At 56.4% G+C, this 6,098-nt stretch overlaps 1 protein-coding gene across 5 annotated transcripts in view; it reads left to right on the top strand.

The window, feature by feature from the left end:
• The first annotated feature begins 1,399 nt into the window (after positions 1–1,399).
• The window catches only part of SPIN1 (spindlin 1), a 76,399-nt gene continuing 71,700 nt past the window's right edge, over positions 1,400–6,098 (top strand). The window contains exon 1 of one of the 5 annotated variants that reach the window (XM_070589828.1): positions 1,400–1,537. The gene's annotated coding sequence lies outside the window, so the exon portion shown is untranslated. Of the gene's footprint in view, positions 1,538–1,901; positions 2,105–2,126; positions 2,594–5,447; positions 6,025–6,098 lie in introns of those variants that run through there. The other 4 variants (XM_070589836.1, XM_070589832.1, XM_070589834.1 and 1 more) reach the window with 4 other exon arrangements.

Raw genomic sequence — 6,098 nt, 5'->3', positions numbered from 1 at the left:
GTTTGAGCCGGCACTATCAATCTTATTTGGAAGAAAAGGTGCCAGTAAAATCTCAAGGAGCGTTGCTAACTAACAATTGTGCTGTAGGTTACAGAGCACAGAGTGCTTTCCAATAACATGTCCTGTCATTCGACCTGACAACACTCGGGGAGGCGGCTTATTTCCAGGTGGCTGCGCTTTCGCACTCGAGGAACCACATCCGCCCGGGTGACCCGCTGGAGGACACCGGGCTGGCGGGGGGCGGGAGGGAGGCAGGCGGGGGGTAGGGTGAGATGGTGGTGGCGGCGGAGGGGAGAGCTCCGGGCAGGGTGAGGGGGAGGGGGGTGACCGGCTGAGGGGAGAGCGCCTGGCTGGGGGCGGGGGTGGAGCGATTGGGGTTCAGACCGGGGATTCAGCCTCCGGGTCCTGCACTCAGCTTTGCAGGAGTCAAAACTGCTCTCGACGCTACCTTCCTGTCCCTCTCCTCCCGCAACCAAGAAAACCCTCACATGCATCTTGGCTGAAACAAGTTCATGAGTGACCGTGGGAATGCCTGGCTCCTGACCTCTGAGAACTAAGGGGCGAGTTCTCCCGTTTGTGGCAGGGGCTGGGCCCGGGGCGAGGGTTGGGGCGAGGTCAGGCCTTGCAGAGCCCCTTGCGCTGGGGCAGGTGTGGGTGGCGAGGCCCGGGGCGGGGCGCACAGGGGCGCAGGGCTGCAGAGCCCCCCGCGCTAGGGCAGGTGTGGGTGGCGAGGCCCGGGGCGGGGCGCATAGGGGCACAGGGCTGCAGAGCCCCCCGCGCTGGGGCAGGTGTGGGTGGCGAGGCACGGGCTCGGCGGCGGTGGCGCAGTGCGGAGGCGGGGTCCGTGTGGACGCCCTTGCCACTGAACCAGCTTCGGGACTGAGGCGGCGAGGGCGCCGCAGGACGCCTGGCTGCTTCAAGCCAAGGACGAGAGCCGGTCCAGCCGCGAAAGTCCTCCTACTGCGCGAAAACGAAACTTCCCAGGATGCCTGACTTCCGGCGCGAGCGGCGCCGCCCCCGCCTCCAGGGGCTCCGCGCCCTGGACGCCGCCCCTCCTCCGCGCGCACCTGGGGCCCCGCCCCACCCCTCCCGCCGCCAGGTGAGAGCGGCGCCCGGCCCCGCCCCGTCCCCGGGCGACACCCACCCCGCCTCGCCCCGCCCGCCAACCCCGGCGCTAAGTTCCAGCGGCGACCGGCCCCGCCCCGCCGCCAGGTGAGCGCGCCAGGCCCCGCCCCGCCGCCAGGTGAGCAGCGCCGGGCCCAGTCCCGCGGCCAGGCCCCGCCCCGCCGCCCTGCAGGCCCCGCCCCGCCGCCCGCGGCGCCTGCGCAGTGCAGCCCGTCGGGCCGGGGCCGGGCGGCGCGGCCGGCGCAGTCGGCGGGCGCAGTGCGCGTGCGCCGTGCGGCCGGGGGCGGGCGGCGGCGGCCGCGGAGCGGGGCGGGGGCGGGGCGGCGCCGTCTGGCTCGGTCGGGCCTGGGCGGGAGCGCGGCGCGGGACGGCGGGCCCGCGGGCTGCGGACGGCGGCCTCGGCGGCCGGCAGGTGAGGCCCGCGCGCCGCGGGGCAGCGGGCGCCGCGAGGGGGGCGCGGGCGGGGCGGGCGGGCGGCGGCGCCGGGGGAGCGGCGGGCCGCGGCGCATTGTCCGGGCGGCGGCGCCCGCACAGCGCCCCCTGCCGGCCGGGCCGCGGGCGGGGGCCTGGGCCGCGCGCCTTTGTTCGCCGCCCCCGCCAACATGGCGGCCGCCCCCGGCCCGCCCGGCCCGCCGCTTTGTTCCCGAGGCCGCGGCGCCGGCGGGGGGGCCGCGGCGGGGGCGGGGAGTGTTGCGTAACGCGGCCGGGCGGGGGCCGGGACCCCCGGCGGGCAGGGGCGGGGCCGGCGGGCGGGGCGGGGCGGCGCGGGGGTCCCCGGGGTCGGGGCGGCGAGGTCCGGCGGGGCCCGCGGCGGAGGGGAGGCCGGCCGGTGTCCCCGCGCGGCGCGTGCACACTCACTCCGGCGCACACACGCGCGCTCACACTCGCGCACCCTCCCTCCGCCGCGGTGACCTTGGGCGCGGAAGTGCGCAGGCCGGCCCCGGGTGCGGTCCGGCCCCGCGCCGCCTCTGCCTCCCGGGTGCGCGTCGGGGACGGCCGGAGAGGGCTGGCCCGCGCGGCGGGGGCGGCGGTCGGGCTCCGGGCGCGCGTCCGTCCGAGGGCGGCACGCGGGGCGGCTCGGTGTCGGAGGGGTTGCGCCCTGACCGGGGCTCCCGCCGGGCTCGGCCGACCTGGCGAGATGTGAATACCTGGGAACTTCCTTCCGCTGGAATTTTCTGGAAGGAAGCTGCAGTCTGAGAGGATTGATGGAGAGTGCAGTGACTGCGTTCTGCAGAGCTTTCCTAGGAAGGGAAAACGAAGCCTGTCGTTGGGGGTGGGCGCCGGGAGAGACCGAGTTCGTGAGCGCACTTGGGGGTTGAGGACGCCCCTCTCGAGGCTGAGATTTCAGACGGGGGTCGGGGCGCTGACCCCCAGTCTTCCCAGCTCCACTCCCCCAGCCTTCGTTAGGGAGAAGACGCCAGAGAATTGTAGTAGCTAGTGATTTGTAGAACGTTCATTGTCAGACTTGGTAATTATCGTTGAAGGTTGCACGACGTGTTTATGTCAAAATTGTGGGTCGTAGGGATTAGTTTCTTGAGGGGAATAAAATGGCATTTCTTTGTTTTTAATCTTCTGGTAGTGAAATGGTTCCTTTGAAATGGGTAGGGCAAAAAGGCCTTCAGTCGTCTCTTAATGTTTAACTTAGAATTTTGTTTTTTTTAAAGACTTTCAGTGATCCCCCAAATTTCTCTAGTATTGCTTCTGACACTACCTTTAATTATCAAATCAGAACACAGCAACACTGTTTATGTCGTTTTGGACTATCTGTAGCAGTGCTGCCTAAAGTGGCATTCTTTGTGACACTAGTTCTGAGACATGCTACAAGGAACACAAAGGGTTCCCTGGTCGCCTAAGTTTGGGAAACTGCTGTGTTCTTTCCTTCTCCCTTAGGGTCACGATTCGCTGTATCACATTAAGGGCGCTGAGAAATTGCAGGAGTGTTTGCCATATTTGGCCCTAGATCCCTTTTTGTTTTTTCCTGTGTTATCTATTAACACCCGTGAAATCCAGCAAAGTGTTGGTCGTGGGTGTTCTTATAATGTGTTTTCGGTGATCGTACCTTTCCCTTCCTTGTGAGCTGGGAGGTTGATGTGGTTTGTGTGTGCCTGTGCATCTTATGGGTGGGCCCTCAAATCTGGCTCTTGTCCTGTTGATAAGATATGAGAGTTATTAATTTGAAGTCTTCACTAGAAGAAATTTGATTAGTGTTTTCACTTCCTAATGACTTACCCCATTGCACACACAGTTACAACCTCACAGGCTGCACTCCTGAATTGTAGCATTTTTTTGCCTGGTGTAGTAGAAATGGGTGAAAAGCGTACTATTTCTGAAGAGTTAATCACGTGGATTATTTAGACATTAAAAATAATGCCGTTAGAGATTTCTTTTGGCTTAGCTGGGAGCAGGATCTTAATTTGCTGAGAAAGAGCTGGTAATATATAGCCATGTAAATACTTCCTCATTTATTAGATGCTTAATTAAGTGTTTTCTTTCCCTTTTCCCTGAATGGAAAGAAATTGGGAGAAGGGAATGAACTCTTTTGCCCAAGTATTGTGCTCAGTTTGGCAGACATTATGGTATCGGGAAAAGGGCCTGGGCTTTGGAGTCGAAGGTGGCGGTGGTGTGGCCTTGACTCCGGCCATGGCCGTGGTTCCAGCCCCACCCCGACTGGTCCAGAGCCCCAGAGCTGGTGCAGTCATGTGGCCTTTTTAAACTTTCGATTCCTCAGCCATGAACTGGGATGAAACCTACCACATAAGGCTATGACGAGATTGAAATGAAATGGATTTGTGGAGTTCCTGAAATATAGCAGCTCGTGCCAGTCGTTATTGATTTCCTTCCCCTTGCTTTTGAACTTTTCTATAGTTATTAGGGTATTTTTTTCACATTGAAGTAAACAGTTTGCTTACTTGTACCCCAGTATTCAGTTTAATTTTTAATTAAGTCTTTATTGGGTGCTTATTTTATGGCCTTAAAATTGCCATAAGTTCTTTCTGGAACAAGTCATGTATGGGCATAATACGTAAAGGTGTGTCCTTAGAGACTTTACAGTCAGGTAGGGAAAATATACATGCACGTGATGAGGCAGTTCTGTGCCGAGGGGATCTGGGAAGAGCAGGTGATGCTCCAGCAGGGTCAAGAATACAGAGCCGGAGAGGAAGGGCGTCTGGATGGAGGGGCAGCAGGAGCAGAGGTGTGAAGAGAGTGGGTGAGACTGTCCTGGCTTTGGATCCTAACCAGAAGATCACCTCATGTTATCGTTTACTCCTGTGAGGGTGTTTGTCTGTAACACGGGATGACAACAGCTGCCTCATCAAGTGCAGGCCTCTGTGTGGTGAAGTGCTTCCTTGGGCTCCTGGGTGTGCTAAGTGCGCTGTGGGTGTTGGTCTGGGTGATACTACCACAGCTGATGCTCCCTGCAGTTTGGCACGGCCAGTTGTCTAGAGATGAATTTGGGGCCAGATTTTAAGTAGTTCTACATATCACATCAGGGCAGTTGGTGTTTATCCTATAGATGGGTACAAGCCATTGAAAGGCTTTGAACGGCATGAAAGGTAGATTGGAGGATTCTGCCAGTGTAGAATCTCTAGTCTCCAGGGTCTAGCCTGTTGGGGAAGGCAGATGACATCATTTGAGGTCAAGGGAATTGGTCTGGGAGTCACTAGAATGTGAAATGCATTACCTTTTTTTTTGAGGAGGGGACGGAGGAAGGATCCATTCACTATGGATATTATTTTATCTAAATGTTGAGAGTCAATGAAAAGAGTAGTAGTAAAAAGCATCTTTTATAGCACTCTAGATGTCTTTAGAGTGTAGTAACATCTTAAGAAAGAAAGGCAGGGGCTGGCCAGGTGGTGCCCTGGTTAAGTTTGCACGCTCTGCTTTGGCGGCCTGGGGTTCGCTGGTTCGGATCCTGGGTGGGGACATGGCACTGCTTGGCAAGCCATGCTGTGGGAGGCATCCCACATATAAAATAGAGGAAGATGGGCATGGATGTTAGCTCAGGGCTAGTCTTCCTCAGCAAAAAGAGGAGGATTGGCAGCAGATGTTAGCTCAGGGCTAATCTTCCTCCAAAAAAAAAAAAAAGGCAGAACAACTTTTTTTTTTAACTTAGACTGTATTTGTTTATAGTAAATTGTTCGGTTTACTTGTAGTTAAATCTTTATAACCTAGATTTAATTTTTGAACCTGTCTACAAATGATTTATATATCTGTAAATGGTGTATGTAAACGTATATATTTACATGGGTATTTATATGTTATAGATGTGTATATTTACATGATCTGTATATCAAGTAATTCTGTATTTGAATTAATATTATAGTTTGAGTTTCAGGTCCTGACAGAAGTGATAAGAATGTTCTTTTTCCTTTGTGCATTGTTGGGTGGTGGTGGTTGTGAGTTTCTTTCCTTTTGCTTTCTCTCTTTGAGGATCACTGGACCCATGGATTTTTGTGTATTCAGTGTGTTTTCCTCTGCTTGTGCTATCTTGTTCATGGCGTGGTCCTCTCAAGCTAGTTCTCTTCACTTGGGTGGGACCCCATTAAGCTTTGAACCGTTTCTTGCCTTCTGCACCAGATGTCTGACACTCCCTATGCTTTTCCTGCCCAATACCCGTCAGCCAGTCTTTTTAGCTCCTTTTACTGGGGAGTGGAATTTAGATACCAAAATCTGGTGCTGTGTGGCTTTATTACTTCTGAGATGCCCCTGCTTTCATTGGACAGACTTGGGAAATATATAAATTTTGATTTTATATTGATTTTTTCAAATCAGATTTAACATAACGTGGTTTTTACTTTCTTCCCCTCTCCCTAAAGACACAGTACATAGTTTATGTTCTAGTTGTAAGTACTTCCAGTTCTGCTCCATGAGCCGCCGCCACTGCATGGCTGTGGACAGGTGAGTGTTGTGGTTCCGTGCCCAGGAACTGAACCAGGGCCACTGAACCTTAACCCCTAGGCCATCAGGGCTGG

This window comes from Equus przewalskii, chromosome 22, assembly GCF_037783145.1.
Source record: "Equus przewalskii isolate Varuska chromosome 22, EquPr2, whole genome shotgun sequence".
NCBI classification, from domain to species: Eukaryota; Metazoa; Chordata; class Mammalia; order Perissodactyla; family Equidae; genus Equus; species Equus przewalskii.
This window is presented reverse-complemented; position numbering and strand designations above follow the sequence as displayed.